At 39.0% G+C, this 16,202-nt stretch overlaps 1 long non-coding RNA gene across 1 annotated transcript in view; it reads left to right on the top strand.

The window, feature by feature from the left end:
- Window positions 1–481: 481 nt before the first annotated feature.
- LOC113615983 (uncharacterized) overlaps window positions 482–16,202 on the top strand; it is a 45,834-nt gene continuing 30,113 nt past the window's right edge. The window contains exons 1-2 of the long non-coding RNA XR_003431175.1: window positions 482–741; window positions 1,554–1,661. This is a non-coding gene — a long non-coding RNA (uncharacterized LOC113615983). The remainder of the gene's footprint in view (window positions 742–1,553; window positions 1,662–16,202) is intronic.

Raw genomic sequence — 16,202 nt, 5'->3', positions numbered from 1 at the left:
CTTATGTCATATTTTTGTTGATGGATAATATTTCTGGGAGAAAAGGAGGTTTCTAGATAAGTAGTACCATTCTTTCAAACTGAAAAAATATGAAATGTGTTAAGAGTTCCTAGGGACTTAACTGAATAATCAGTTCTAGGAGCTTTGTCTGTCTCTAAGATCCAAATTTGCTTCCTTGCAAGAGTGTATTAGTCCTTGGGGCCTACGGGAAGCATGTGTTGACAGCAGCTCTTAAATCAGTGTGCTGTTCTTTACTGCAGGCATTTTCACCTTGTAGAGACATCATAGTCATGCTGTTGTATACTTTTTCCCTTCATTGTAGATTACCTTTTCCAGGTGAATACAACTTGAAACCCTCAGATGATATAGCATCCCTGTGAGAAATTATGTAGCTAGTATAGAGACCTATTCCCAAACAATTACCAAATAAAGCAGCCTTCAGAGGCTGCCATTATACTACTGTTACACTCAGTCAGGTACTGCCATCCATATCATTTCCTAGGCAGGAAGCACATCATTTTAAGTGGCATACTGTCGCCCCTCATGTCAGATAGACTTTGGGTGTTGAGCCAAAAAGGTCTTATCTGCTATTTTAGCAGCAACTCATCTTTTCTATGCCAAACTGCTTTTAATGAGGGGACTGTGGTTAATATGCGCTTTCCCTCCTTTCTTTAGTATTTATAAAGCCAAGAACCCTGTAAAAGTTTGCTTTTGTGAGCACACATTGGGATACATATTTTGGTAAGTGTTGACACCTTTTTTTCTTCCAGAGGAATCAGCTGTCTCTTTTTTGCTTACTGTGCTACACTTTCATTTTTACTATTCTGGTCACTCTTTCAAATGCTTCAGGGAAGTAAGTTAATGGTTCCGTGTGAATGGGAAGAGGAAGAAATATACAGAAATGTTTTCTGGGTTGTATTATTTATACATTTGTTGGTGGTATTTATTATCTTCCTAATATATGAAGAGTTTCAATATTTGAACTGTCATTCTGATATTTCATTCTAAGCACCAAGCTTAAATCAGAGTTTTGTGAAGAAGGAACACTTGAAAAAAACTCTCCAAAATAGAATGTTAAGGAGCCTAGCACTAATTCACTGACATGTATATTTCTGTATAAATCATAAAGTAAAAATCATAAAAGCTTAGCTCATTTGATCAAAATTATATTTGTTTAATAGCAATTTCTTTTCTTTCAACATTCCCAGACAATTTACCCAATTAGTTACTTAAAAGACATAAATATTAATTTGGTCCCAAAGACTTGAGTCCTCACTAAGTGAACGATTTTGTTCATCTCTTTGGTAATTCAGAGTTATAATTCATTAATGTAGTAATCTGAGATGCTGCTTAGTACCTGTGAAACTTTCCCAGTATGGCAGACACTGCTGGTGCCCTCGTTTTGAAGAAAGTATGCACATTGTGGAAAGACACAATCATACAAAAGGAAAACAATAGGAAGAAGCAGGCCTTCTGAGCAACCTCGTGTACAGGGTCAATGTGTTATGTGCCTCAAATGTCCTAAGCAAAGTGTTATTGTCCCCATTTTACAGATGAGGAAATTGAGGCTCAACAAAGGTAAATCATTGGCTGAAGAATAGGAAGATGAAAAGAAAAGAATTATGTTTTTCTGATGCCATCATGCTTCCAGAACAAATTCTGTAAGTGGAGGGGGAGAACTGCTGTTCAAGAAACACACTATTTTGCATTTAGAAATCATTTCTGGTGATGTGATGAATGTCACTCCTTACTCCTCTGGATTTAAGCTGAGGGTTCCGTAGGAAAGGAGGGAGGAAGAAGTTTTCACAAATATTTTCTAGGCTGTATTATTTATAAATCTGTTTATTGGCTTCATTATCTTCCCCATGTGTGGAGAGCTTCAATATCTCAGTTGTTAGTTTAAATTTTCTAGGGAAAAAGACACTTGAAACGATCCTCAATCTTAAACTAGGACTCTAGCCTTAAATAATTTAATATTCTCCTATAAAACAGAATTCATCCAAAGCATGTCCTTTCAGCCTTTGTGTTTGATGATATGAGTTTCTTCAGTTTGTTAATTAATATGACACGCATTTTTGGTATGATTCCTCTGTCTTTCCAGCCTGATTATGCACTGCATCTTATTAAAATGAATCAGCATTTCTCTGAGCTGACATTAGGTCTGAAGGGTCCCAAGTAGAATTGGGCCTGGGTGATTAAATAGTACGTTAGATGCTATCTGGTCTCTTTATGCTTTTAATGCGTGTATTGACTTATCATCTGTACTGTCAATGACCTTCAGGAAAAGAATGTAAAATGCACCAAGAAATTATGGTTATTTGAGAAATAGTAAGTGAAGTAGTGACAGATGGATAATGAATAAATGGTAAATGCCAAGGGATCACTTTTGTTTTTTAAAAGAAGACTTTGAAGCATCCTTATTTTGTTGTAAACCAGAAAACTGTGACTGTGTCTTTTGTCTCCTAGGTATCTGTTAATCTTAACATGTTTGCAGTTACATCACATTTATTTTTAATAGGAACACTAAATAAAGCTGATTAGTTTTAGCTGGAAGTGAAGAAGAGCTTTTAAAATTTATAACTTTCAGATGTCAGATTCCCAAATCTCCTTCACATCCATTTACTTTTTCTAAATATGCTCATCTTCCTCCCCCTCCTCCAATCCAAATTTTAGAATCCAAATAGTTTTGAAATCTGTAGATAAGGAAATTAGGCTCTAAATCTGAATGCAAGCATGAGAACAGTGAAATTTTAAATGCAACTGATCTCTGAATTCAGTGCAGTGTCAGCAGGTAATATTATAGTAAGACTCTAACATATTGAATCTCTCTGCATTCAGAGATTTAAACTCATGTCAGGACCTACTCTATTCATTTCAGGCTGTACACAAACTTAAGTCAACTTTGAATATGTTGTAATGTAATCCAATATAGGTAGAAGCTGCAGGAAATTTACAAAGAGAAAGGTAATGGTAAACCTCCATGGACTTGGTTCTTGGCAGGTCATTTGGTAATTTTGTCTTCTCCAGATCTTCACAGTCATGCCTATTGGCGTCAACTTACCCACTCCCCGTGGGAATTCCAGGATCCCAAGGAACATGTCAAATGATCTCCAGAGTCAGGAATTAGAAGAAGAAAGATTAAATCTTTGTATAAGACACCTTACTAAAAATCTGTCATTGGTTATTGTTGTCTCTTTAATCTGACTCAGTATTTTTCGGAACATTTTATAAGTAATAGAGATTGTTTGACAACCTATTTGATTGAACGTTGTGTCAGAAGCATTTCTCTTAAAGCTTGGCATTAAGTTGGTATCCTATGATAGTGTATTCGTTTTAGCATAAGTATAATAATATTTGTGCATAGAAACTTCTGTGGGAAGGTAACCTTCAGAATGTCTAAGTATGGCTTGTTAACTGTTTTTTGTAACTTTGGTTCACCTGTGTATTCATTCTAGTTTCTTGAATGTATATAAAAGGAAATCCCATAGTAATAGATTTGTATGCCATATACAAATACAATGAGTAAGACCCACATGGCCTCATATTTTTGAGGTAGTCAGATACAACTCTGGATAGAATACTATTGAGCTGTATTATTGGAAAGGCATCAGAAACAGAAGTATCAGCTCATCCTTAAAGGAGTTTTCAATCTGGTGGATGAGGTAGAATATAAGTAGATGTGAGTTACTGGAACTTTATGGTTCACCCTGCAAACAAATGGAGACCCAGTGTGCCAGGCTAAGGAGGCTCACAGTAAAGTGGTATTCAATAGCATTCCATTGAGGAAGGCTTCCTAGAGGTGGTAAACCTTTTTGAAAATTTTTTTAAAAAGCTTAAAAAGCTAATACATGATTGCAAGTGCTCTGAAAGTTCAGATAATTCAGAATTACATACAGTATTGGATATAAATTTTCCTTCATAGCCTTCCTCCAACACACAATTCCACTAACTTATCTAAAGATAACTTCTGTTAGCATTTACCATGTAATGCCCTATTTATCTCTTCAGATATCTCTTTATCTATCAACTATGTTTGTATGATATACCATATACATTATTTTGAATCTTGCTTTTAACTTGTCAGTATGTATTAGAGATCTTCTCATGTTAGCATATACATATGTGTGTCTTATCCTTTAGAAAATTTTTACATAGCATGGATGTATCATAATTTAAACTTTCATTTACTGATACATTTTTTTCTGTCACAAACAGAACTGCAATGAAAATCCTTATAGATAATTCATTCATTTATTTACCCAATATTTATTATGATTACTACATGTCAGATATTGCCTTAGGTGTGGCAAAAATGAACACAAAATAAACAATCATAAAAATATATAGCTCCTGCCAGATTTGGAACCAGGATGAGGTGAGTGAGCCACTTACTTTAGGCACAAAATTTAAGACAATACCAAAAAGCTCAGTAATCAGGATAAATAATATTTTAATATAATTTTTTAAAAATAAAAATTAATTTAAAAATTCCATGATGAATAAAATATGAATTTTTTTTTTTTTTTTTTTTTGCGGTACGCGGGCCTCTCGCTGTTGTGGCCTCTCCCGTTGCGGAGCACAGGCTCCGGATACGCAGGCTCAGTGGCCATGGCTCACGGGCCCAGCCGCTCCGCGGCATGTGGCATCTTCCCGGACCGGGGCACGAACCCGTGTCCCCTGCATCGGCAGGCGGACTGTCAACCACTGCGCCACCAGGGAAGCCCAAAATATGAACATTTTAAGCAAAAGCAGAAATAACTAAGACTGTGCTTAGCTTACAGTCTAGTTATGGAGATAGTAATAAACACAAAATTATTATTATTACTGTTATTTACAAATTGTGATAAAAAACAATAGAGTAACAAGAGAGGATTTTGTGCTAATTTATATTTAGGTTTCAGAGACTGTCACAGATTGGGTTGCTTTAGAAGCCATTTCAAAGATTAGCATTTAGGGGATTTATTAAGGCATGTTCTTGGGATGAACACCCGAGAAGGAAGGAAAAGAAGCTGGGTTTGGCAGGGTGAGAGGTTGCAATGCTGTCTCAGTGGAAACCTCAGGTTATCCTTTGGGGAATTCTGAAGATGGGATGACTCCTCAAAGCTCCACTAAGTTCGGTTGCGGGGTCTGGGCTTTTAAGTCCCCAAGTCAACAAGTCACTTGATGTGGACTGCTCTGGGATGGGGGTGTGTTCTTGGACCAGGTGGCTCTCTTCATTTAAGGCAGTTTCCAAGGGGGTTGACAGTGGAGTGCTGGCTGCTGGCGGCACTCCCAATGCTGGAGTAATAAGTCCTTCATTCTTGAAGGGGGGCCTGAGAGACACATCACAGAGATGACAGGGTCCATCACAGACATTTCCCAGAGGAAATGAGGCCTGCTGGAGAAATCATAATGTGAACTTCATTCAACAAGTATTTTATGAAGCTCCTATGATATGATGGGCACTGTCTGAAGTTCTGGGAAATACAGCAGAGAATGAAGAAAAGTTTTTTAATTGAAAGCTTATGTGGTGCCATGCCATGTGTTAAGCCCTTCACATGAATTATTCGATCCTTTCTTTCCAATGAACTTGTAAACTAGGTCCTATTATTATTTCTATTTTGTAGATGAGAAAATCGAGGTTCAGAGATTTTGCATCTTGCTCAGAGTCCTACAGCTAACAAGAGTTGGAAGTAGGATTTGAACCTAAAATTTTCATACTGCAGGTCCTTGGGTATAATTGACCTCAATTTAATAATTCCTCCTTATTGTGTGCATGTTAAACTATCAATATTTCTGTATTATTGATTCCTGGAAGTATAATAGTTGGGTCAAGTGCATACACATTTTAAAACGTTTGTAGACACTACCAAACTAATCTTTTTTTAAATGTATTTTTAAAATTTTATTTTATGGTTTTTTTTTTTTTTTTGGCTGAGTTTGGTCTTAGTTGCGGTACGTGGGATCTTTTTTTTTTTTTTTTTAAAACATCTTTATTGGGGTATAATTGCTTTACAATGGTGTGTTAGTTTCTGCTTTATAACAAAGTGAATCAGTTATACATATACATATGTTCCCATATCTCTTCCCTCTTGCGTCTCCCTCCCTCCCACCCTCCCTATCCCACCCCTCCAGGCTGTCACAAAGCACCGAGCCAATATCCCAGTGCCATGCGGCTGCTTCCCACTAGCTATCTACCTTACTACGTTTATTAGTGTGTATATGTCCATGACTCTCTCTCGCCCCGTCACAGCTCACCCCTCCCCCTCCCCATAACCTCAAGTCCGTTCTCTAGGAGGTCTGCGTCTTTATTCCTGCCTTACCCCTAGGTTCTTCATGACATTTTTTTTTCTTAAATTCCATATATATGTGTTAGCATACGGTATTTGTCTTTTTCTTTCTGACTTACTTCACTGTGTATGACAGACTCTAGGTCTATCCACCTCATTACAAATAGCTCAATTTCGTTTCTTTTTATGGCTGAGTAATATTCCATTGTATATATGTGCCACATCTTCTTTATCCATTCATCCGATGATGGGCACTTAGGTTGTTTCCATCTCCGGGCTATTGTAAATAGAGCTGCAATGAACATTTTGGTACCTGACTCTTTTTGAATTTCGGTTTTCTCAGGGTATATGCCCAGTAGTGGGATTGCTGGGTCATATGGTAGTTCTATTTGTAGTTTTTTAAGGAACTTCCATACTGTTCTCCATAGTGGCTGAACCAATTCACATTCCCACCAGCAGTGCAAGAGGGTTCCCTTTTCTCCACACCCTCTCCAGCATTTATTGTTTCTAGATTTTTTGATGATGGCCATTCTGACCGGTGTGAGATGATATCTCATTGTAGTTTTGATTTGCATTTCTCTAATGATTAATGATGTTGAGCATTCTTTCATGTGTTTGTTGGCAGTCTGTATATCTTCTTTGGAGAAATGTCTATTTAGGTCTTCTGCCCATTTTTGGATTGGGTTGTTTGTTTTTTTGTTATTGAGCTGCATGAGCTGCTTGTAAATTTTGGAGATTAATCCTTTGTCGGTTGCTTCATTTGCAAATATTTTCTCCCATTCTGAGGGTTGTCTTTTGGTCTTGTTTATGGTTTCCTTTGCTGTGCAAAAGCTTTGAAGTTTCATTAGGTCCCATTTGTTTATTTTTGTTTTTATTTCCATTACTCTAGGAGGTGGGTCAGAAAGAATCTTGCTGTGATTTATGTCATAGAGTGTTCTGCCTATGTTTTCCTCTAAGAGTTTGATAGTTTCTGGCCTTATATTTAGGTCTTTAATCCATTTTGAGCTTATTTTTGTGTATGGTGTTAGGGAGTGATCTAATCTCATGCTTTTACATGTACCTGTCCAGTTTTCCCAGCACCACTTATTGAAGAGGCTGTCCTTTCTCCACTGTACATTCCTGCCACCTTTATCAAAGATAAGGTGTCCATATGTGCATGGGTTTATCTCTGGGCTTTCTATCCTGTTCCATTGATCTATCTTTCTGTTTTTGTGCCAGTACCATACTGTCTTGATAACTGTAGCTTTGTAGTATAGTCTGAAGTCAGGGAGCCTGATTCCTCCAGTTCCTTTTTTTGTTCTCAAGATTGCTTTGGCTATTCGGGGTCTTTTGTGTTTCCATACAAATTGCGAAATTTTTTGTTCTAGTTCTGTGAAAAATGCCAGTGGTAGTTTGATAGGGATTGCATTGAATCTATAGATTGCTTTGGGTAGTAGAGTCATTTTCACAATGTTGATTCTTCCAATCCAAGAACATGGTATATGTCTCCATCTATTTGTATCATCTTTAATTTCTTTCATCAGTGTCTTATAATTTTCTGCATACAGGTCTTTTGTCTCCTTAGGTAGGTTTATTCCTAGATATTTTATTCTTTTTGTTGCAATGGTAAATGGGAGTGTTTTCTTGATTTCACTTTCAGATTTTTCATCATTAGTATATAGGAATGCCAGAGATTTCTGTGCATTAATTTTGTATCCTGCCACTTTACCAAATTCATTGATTAGCTCTAGTAGTTTTCTGGTAGCATCTTTAGGATTCTCTATGTATAGGATCATGTCATCTGCAAACAGTGACAGCTTTACTTCTTCTTTTCCGATTTGGATTCCTTTTATTTCCTTCTCTTCTCTGATTGCTGTGGCTAAAACTTCCAAAACTATGTTGAATAAGAGTGGTGAGAGTGGGCACCCTTGTCTTGTTCCTGATCTTAGTGGAAATGCTTTCAGTTTTTCACCATTGAGGATGATGTTTGCTGTGGGCTTGTCGTATATGGCCTTTATTATGTTGAGGAAAGTTCCCTCTATGCCTACTTTCTGCAGGGTTTTTATCATAAATGGGTGTTGAATTTTGTCAAAAGCTTTCTCTGCATCTATTGAGATGATCATATGGTTTTTGTCCTTCAATTTGTTAATATGGTTTATCACATTGATAGATTTGCGTATATTGAAGAATCCTTGCATTCCTGGAATAAATCCCACTTGATCATGGTGTATGATCCTTTTAATGTGCTGTTGGATTCTGTTTGCTAGTATTTTGTTGAGGATTTTTGCATCTATGTTCATCAGTGATATTGGTCTGTAGTTTTCTTTCTTTGTGACATCCTTGCCTGGTTTTGGTATCAAGGTGATGGTGGCCTCGTAGAAGGAGTTTGGGAGTGTTCCTCCCTCTGCTATATTTTGGAAGAGTTTGAGAAGGATAGGTGTTAGCTCTTCTCTAAATGTTTGATAGAATTCGCCTGTGAAGCCATCTGGTCCTGGGCTTTTCTTTGTTGGAAGATTTTTAATCACAGTTTCAATTTCAGTGCTTGTGATTGGTCTGTTCATATTTTCTATTTCTTCCTGATTCAGTCTTGGCAGGTTGTGCATTTCTAAGAATTTGTCCATTTCTTCCAGATTGTCCATTTTATTGGCATAGAGTTGCTTGTAGTAATCTCTCATGATCTCTTTTATTTCTGCAGTGTCAGTTGTTACCTCTCCTTTTTCATTTCTAATTCTATTGATTTGAGTCTTCTCCCTTTTTTTCTTGATGAGTCTGGCTAGTGGTTTATCTATTTTGTTTATCTTCTCAAAGAACCAGCTTTTAGTTTTATTGATCTTTGCTATTGTTTCCTTCATTCCTTTTTCATTTATTTCTGATCTGATTTTTATGATTTCTTTCCTTCTGCTAGCTTTGGGGTTTTTTTGTTCTTCTTTCTCTAATTGCTTGAGGTGCAAGGTTAGGTTGTTTATTCTAGATGTTTCCTGCTTCTTAAGGTGGGCTTGTATTGCTATAAACTTCCCCCTTAGAACTGCTTTTGCTGCATCCCACAGGTTTTGGGTCGTAGTGTCTCCATTGTCATTTGTTTCTAGGTATTTTTTGATTTCCTCTTTGATTTCTTCAGTGATCACTTCATTATTAAGTAGTGTATTGTTTAGCCTCCATGTGTTTGTATTTTTTACAGATCTTTTCCTGTAATTGATATCTAGTCTCATGGCGTTGTGGTCAGAAAAGATACTTGATACAATTTCAATTTTCTTAAATTTACCAAGGCTTTATTTGTGACCCAAGATATGATCTATCCTGGAGAATGTTCCATGAGCACTTGAGAAAAATGTGTATTCTGTTGTTTTTGGATGGAGTGTCCTATAAATATCAATTAAGTCCATCTTGTTTAATGTATCATTTAAAGCTTGTGTTTCCTTATTTATTTTCATTTTGGATGATCTGTCCATGGGTGAAAGTGGGGTGTTTAAGTCCCCTACTATGAATGTGTTACTGTCGATTTCCCCTTTTATGGCTGTTAGTATTTGCCTTATGTATTGAGGTGCTCCTATGTTGGATGCATAAATATTTACAATTGTTATATCTTCTTCTTGGATCGATCCCTTGATCATTATGTAGTGTCCTTCTTTGTCTCTTTTAATAGTCCTTATTTTAAAGTCTATTTTGTCTGATATGAGAATTGCTACTCCAGCTTTCTTTTGGTTTCCATTTGCATGGAATATCTTTTTCCATCCCCTTACTTTCAGTCTGTATGTGTCCCTAGGTCTGAAGTGGGTCTCTTGTAGACAGCATATATAAGGGTCTTGTTTTTGTATCCATTCAGCTAATCTGTGTCTTTTGGTGGGAGCATTTAGTCCATTTACATTTAAAGTAATTATCGATATGTATGTTCCTATTCCCATTTTCTAAATTGTTTTGGTTTCGTTATTATAGGTCTTTTCCTTCTCTTGTGTTTCTTGCCTAGAGAAGATCCTTTAGCATTTGTTGTAAAGCTGGTTTGGTGGTGCTGAACTCTCTCAGCTTTTGCTTGTCTGTAAAGGTTTTAATTTCTCCATCAAATCTGAATGAGATCCTTGCTGGGTAGAGTAGTCTTGGCTGCAGGTTTTTCTCCTTCATCACTTTCAGTATGTCCTGCCACTCCCTTCTGGCTTGTAGGGTTTCTGCTGAGAGATCAGCTGTTAACCTTATGGGGATTCCCTTATGTGTTATTTGTTGTTTTTCCCTTGCTGCTTTTAATATGCTTTCTTTGTATTTAATTTTTGAGAGTTTGATTAATATGTGTCTTGGCGTATTTCTCCTTGGATTTATCCTGTATGGGACTCTCTGTGCTTCCTGGACTTAACTATTTCCTTTCCCATATTAGGGAAGTTTTCAACTATAATCTCTTCAAATATTTTCTCAGTCCCTTTCTTTTTCTCTTCTTCTTCTAGAACCCCTATAATTCGAATGTTGGTGCGTTTAATGTTGTCCCAGAGGTCTCTGAGACTGTCCTCAGTTCTTTTCATTCTTTTTTCTTTATTCTGCTCTGCAGTAGTTATTTCCACTATTTTATCTTCCAGGTCACTTATCCGTTCTTCTGCCTCAGTTATTCTGCTATTGATCCCATCTAGAGTACTTTTAATTTCATTTATTGTGTTGTTCATCGTTGCTTGTTTCATCTTTAGTTCTTCTAGGTCCTGTTAACTGATTCTTGCATTTTGTCCATTCTGTTGTCCATTCTATCTCCAAGATTTCGGATCAACCTTACTATCATTATTCTGAATTCTTTTTCAGGTAGACTGCCTATTTCCTCTTCATTTGTTAGGTCTGGTGCATTTTTATCTTGCTCCTTTATCTGCTGTGTGTTTTTCTGTTTTCTCATTTTGCTTATCTTACTGTGTTTGGGGTCTCCTTTTTGCAGGCTGCAGGTTCGTAGTTCCTCCTGTTTTTGATGTCTGTCTCCAGTGGCTAAGGTTGGTTCAGTGGGTTGTGTAGGCTTCCTGGTGGAGGGGACTAGTGCCTGTGTTGTGGTGGATGAGGCTGGATCTTGTCTCTCTAGTGGGGAGGTTCACGTCTGGTGGTGTGTTTTGGGGTGTCTGTGGCCTTATTATGATTTTAGGCAGCCTCTCTGCTAATGGGTGGGGTTGTGTTCCTGTTTTGCTAGTTGTTTGGCACAGGTTGTCCAGCACTGTGGCTTGCTGGTCATTGAGTGAAGCTGGGTGCTGGTGTTAAGATGGAGGTCTCTGGGAGATTTTCGCCGTTTGATATTATGTGGAGCTGGGAGGTCTCTTGTGGACCAGTGTCCTGAAGTTGGCTCTCCTACCTCAGAGGCAGAGCCCTGACTCCTGGCTGGAGCACCAAGAGCCTTTCATCCACACGGCTCAGAATAAAAGGGAGAAAAAGTAGAGGGAATTAGTAGAAGTATGAGGAAAGAAAGAAGGAAAGGAGGGAAGGAAGGAAGGAAGGAAGAAAGAAAGAAAGAAAGAAAGAAGCAAAGAAGGAAAGAAGGCAAGAAGGAACGAAAGGAGGGAGGGAGGGAGGGAGGAAGGAAGGAAGGAGGGAAAGAAGGAAAAACAGAAAGAAAGAAGATACAGCAAAAATAAAATAAAGTATAATAAAGTTATTGAATTAAAAAATTCTTATTTAGAAAAAAAAAAAAAAGGGACGGATAGAACCTTAGGACAAATGTTGGAAGCAAAGCTATACAGACAAAATCTTACACAGAAGCGTACACATACACCCTCTCTAAAAGAGGTAAAGGGGGAAAAATCATAAATCTTGCTGTCAGAGACCACCTCCTCAATTTGGGATGATTCGTTGTCTAAAGGAGGGAAGGAAAGAAAGAAAGAAAGAAAGAAAGAAAGAAAGAAAGAAAGAAAGAAAGAAGGTAAAGTATAATAACGTTCTTAAAATTAAAATTGATTATTAAGAAAAAAATTTTAAGAAAAAACCATGGACGGATAGAACCCTAGGACAAATGGTGGAAGCAAGACTATACAGACAAGATCTCACACAGAAGCATACACATACACATTCACAAAAAGAGGAATAGGGAAAAAAATCATAGATCTTGCTCCCAAAGTCCACCTCCTTAATTTGGGATGATTGGCTGTCTATTCATGTATTCCACAGATGCAGGGTACATCAAGTTGATTGTGGAGCTTTAATCCGCTGCTTCTGAGGCTGCTGGGAGAGATTTCCCTTTCTCTTCTTTGTTCTCACAGCTCACAGGGGCTCAGCTTTGGGTTTGGCCCCGCCTCTGCGTGTAGGTCGCTGGAGGGCGTCTGTTTTTTGCTCAGACAGGACGGGGTTAAAGGAGCCGCTGATTCGGGGGTTCTGGCGTACTGAGGCCGGCGGGGAGGGAGGGGCACGGAATGCGGGGCGGGCCTGCGGCGGCAAAGTCCGGCGTGACCCTGCACCAGCCTGAGGCCCGCCGTGCGCTCTCCCGGGGAAGTCGTCCCCAGATCCCGGGAACCCGGCAGTGGCGGGCTGCACAGGCTCCGCGGAAGAGGGGCGTGGAGAGCGACCTGCGCTCGCACACAGGCCCCTTGGTGGCGGCAGCAGCAGCCCCAACGTCTCCCGCCCGCCTCTGGGGTCCGCGCCTCCAGCCGCGGCTTGCGCCCGTCTCTGGAGTCCGCACCCTCAGCCGCGGCTCGCGCCCGTCTCTGGGGTCCGTGCCCTCAGTCGCGGCTCGCGCCCGTCTCTGGGGTCCGCGCTTTCAGCCGCGGCTCGCGCCCGTCTCTGGGGTTCGCGCTTTTAGCCGCGGCTCGCGCCCGTCTCTGGAGTTCCTTTAAGCAGCGTTCTTAAACCCCTCTCCTCACGCACCAGGAAACAAAGAGGGAAGAAAAAGTCTCTTGCCTCTTCGGCAGGTGCAGACTTTTCCCCGGACTCCCTCCCGGCTAGCCGCGGCGCACTAACCCCCTGCAGGCTATGTTCAAGCCGCCAACCCCAGTCCTCTCCCTGCGCTCCGTCCGAAACCGAAACCCGAGCCTCAGAGCCTCAGCTCGCAGCCCCGCCCGCCCCGGCGGGTGAGCAGACAAGCCTCTCGGGCTGGTGAGTGCCGGTCGGCACCGATCCTCTGTGCGGGAATCTCTCCGCTTTGCCCTCCGCACCCGTTAATGTGCACTCCTCCGCGGCTTCGAAGCTCCCCCCTCCACCTCCCGCAGTCTCCGCCCGCGAAGGGGCTTCCTAGTGTGTGGAAACTTTTCCTCCTTCACAGCTCCCTCCCACTGGTGCAGGTGCCGTCCCTATCCTTTTGTCTCTGTTTATTCTTTTTTTTCTTTTGCCCTACCCAGGTACGTGGGGAGTTTCTTGCCTTTTGGGAGGTCTGAGGTCTTCTGCCAGCCTTCAGTAGGTGTTCTGTAGGAGTTGTTCCACGTGTAGATGTATTTCTGGTGTATCTGTGGGGAGGAAGGTGATCTCCGCGTCTTACTCTTCCGCCATCTTCCTGCTCTCTCCGTGGGATCTTTCATTGTGGCACTTGGGATCTTTTGTTGCAGCATGTGGGCTCCAGAGAGCATGGGCTCTGTAGTTGTGGCATGTGGGCTCTCTAGTTGTGGTGTGCGAGCTCAGCAGTTGTGGTGCGTGGGCTTATTTGCCCTGCGGCATGTGGGATCTTAATTCCCTGACCAGGGATCGAACTCGGGTCCCCTGCATTGGAAGGCGGCTTCTTTACCACTGGACCACCAGGGAAGTCCCCCAGACTAATCTTTAAACAGTACCAATTTATGTCTTCACTCAGGGTCCATGGAAATGCCCATTTGCTCACACCCTTATTAGATAAATTTTTAAAAATTAAGTAGTCAAAGCTCTTTCCTTTAAATTTTCTAGGTTTTATGTGTTGCTTACAAAAACTTTTACTACTACAAGAATATTAAAACATTTTGTATTTTCATATATTAAATTACTTATAAATAATATATTCATTATAATTATAATATATAAAATATCACATATTTTATAAATAATATATATTTAGATAATATTTATATATGATTCAATATATAATATATGTGAATTCATTATATTATTTTCATATGTATGTATATAATTCATTGTTAAGTGATCTATTTGTAATTTATTTTTGTGAATAATGTGAGATAGAAATTTAATGTAATTCTTTTTCAAGTGGATAGCTCAAACTCTATTGAGTTTTTCTGACATTTTAAATGTTACCTTTATTATGTACCATTAATACTAGTTCTGTTTCTACACTCTATTTAGTTTTATTATTTTGTTTTTCCATTCCTGAGCCAATTTCATGCTGTTTTAATTACTGCAATATTGTCATAATTACAGTATCTGGTAGGGCAAGTTTCTTTTCATTCCTCCTCTTGATGAACTTTAGGATCAATGTATCAAGTGCTATAAAATATCCTTGTGGGATTATGATTGGGCTTGCACTGAGCTGTAGAAATTTGGATGAAAACTAACAGTTTTGTAAGGCTGAGACTTGAAATTAAAATATAGTTACCAATTTAATCAGTTTTTACTTCATGAACTTCCATAAATTGTTAGCTTTCCTTATATATTTTATAATTTTCTTTGCATATTTCTAGCATTTAGGGTTAAATCATGATACAGTATTTGTTGGCATTGTAAAGTGTAGCTTTCTTCATAATATCTTTGAATTGTTGATTCCTTGGGCCAACACTCAGAAGAAAATAGCTAACACTCAGATAGACTTCACCATATGCCAGGCATAGTACTTAACACATATTAAAACATTTAATCCTCAAACCAACTCTGAGGTGGGTGTCATTATTAATCCCATTTTATAGATGAAGATACTGAGGCATAGAGAAGGTAAATAACTATACCACAACTATAACAGATCCAGGAAGAAGTGGAACCAGTTTAAACCAAGGCCAAGACTTTCTCCACGGTCTGTGCTCTTGAACCACTATACTATTAAGCTGTGCAATGGTCATGTCCCTGGGCATCTTCCTAAATCCTTTTAGAACTTCTAATCATTTTTTTAAAGTTGTTTGTCTTGGGTTAACTAGGTAGAAACCATATAATATGCTAATCACAGCAATTTTTAATCTTCCGTTGAAAATCTTCATTCTGCTGTGTCTTTGGTTTTCATATTGCTTCAGGGCATTGTGCTTGCTGTTCCATCCTAGAACACTTTTGCCAGCCTCATCCTTTAGATCTCACTTCAGGTTTCACTTTCTCAGAGACTGTCTTCTTGGTTACTCAGGCAGTAGCACTGCCCTTCTTCCTCACTCTCATCCTGTTTATCTCTTACACTCCATTCTACTTCCTTCAGGGTGCTATCACTTAGCATGATTATTCTGTATTTCATTCATGTGATTATTGGGAGATTACTTAGAATTTTCTATATAGATAACATGTTATTTGCAAAGAAAGATAATTTTACTTGTTTCCTTTCCTATCCATGCATATTATTCCTTTTTTCTGGCCTTATTATCTTGTTGAGACTTCTAATAAAATATGGACACCTTTCTTTTTGGGGCAAATAGTTCAATGTTTCACCATTATGTGTGATGTTCACTCTAGGTTTTCAGTAGATATTCTTTATCAGGTTGAAAAAGTTCCCATCTATTCCTAATTTTTGGAGGGTTTTTATCCTGAATGAATTTTGAATTTTGTCAAATGCTTTTCATGCATTTAGATTATCACATAATTTTTGTTTTGATTTGTTAATATGGTGAGCCACATTGATTAATTTTATTTAGTTAAACCAACTCTACATTCCCATGATAAATCTCATTTGGTTATGATTTCTTATTATTTTTATATACTGTTGAATTCAACTTACAAAGTTTTTGTTAAGAATAATTGTTTCGGGTTTCCCTGGTGGTGCAGTGGTTGAGAGTCCACCTGCCGATGCAGGGGACACGGGTTCGTGCCCTGGTCCGGGAAGATCCCACATGCCGTGGAGCGGCTAGGCCCGTGAGCCATGGCCGCTGAGTCTGCGCGTCCGGAGCCTGTGCTCCGCAACAGGAGAGG

Source organism: Aethalodelphis obliquidens, unplaced genomic scaffold (assembly GCF_003676395.1).
Source record: "Aethalodelphis obliquidens isolate GAN/ISIS:26980383/991018 unplaced genomic scaffold, ASM367639v1 scaffold4, whole genome shotgun sequence".
Taxonomy (NCBI): domain Eukaryota; kingdom Metazoa; phylum Chordata; class Mammalia; order Artiodactyla; family Delphinidae; genus Aethalodelphis; species Aethalodelphis obliquidens.
Note: the sequence above shows the minus strand (reverse complement) of the source record. Positions and strands in the feature narration are given on the sequence as shown.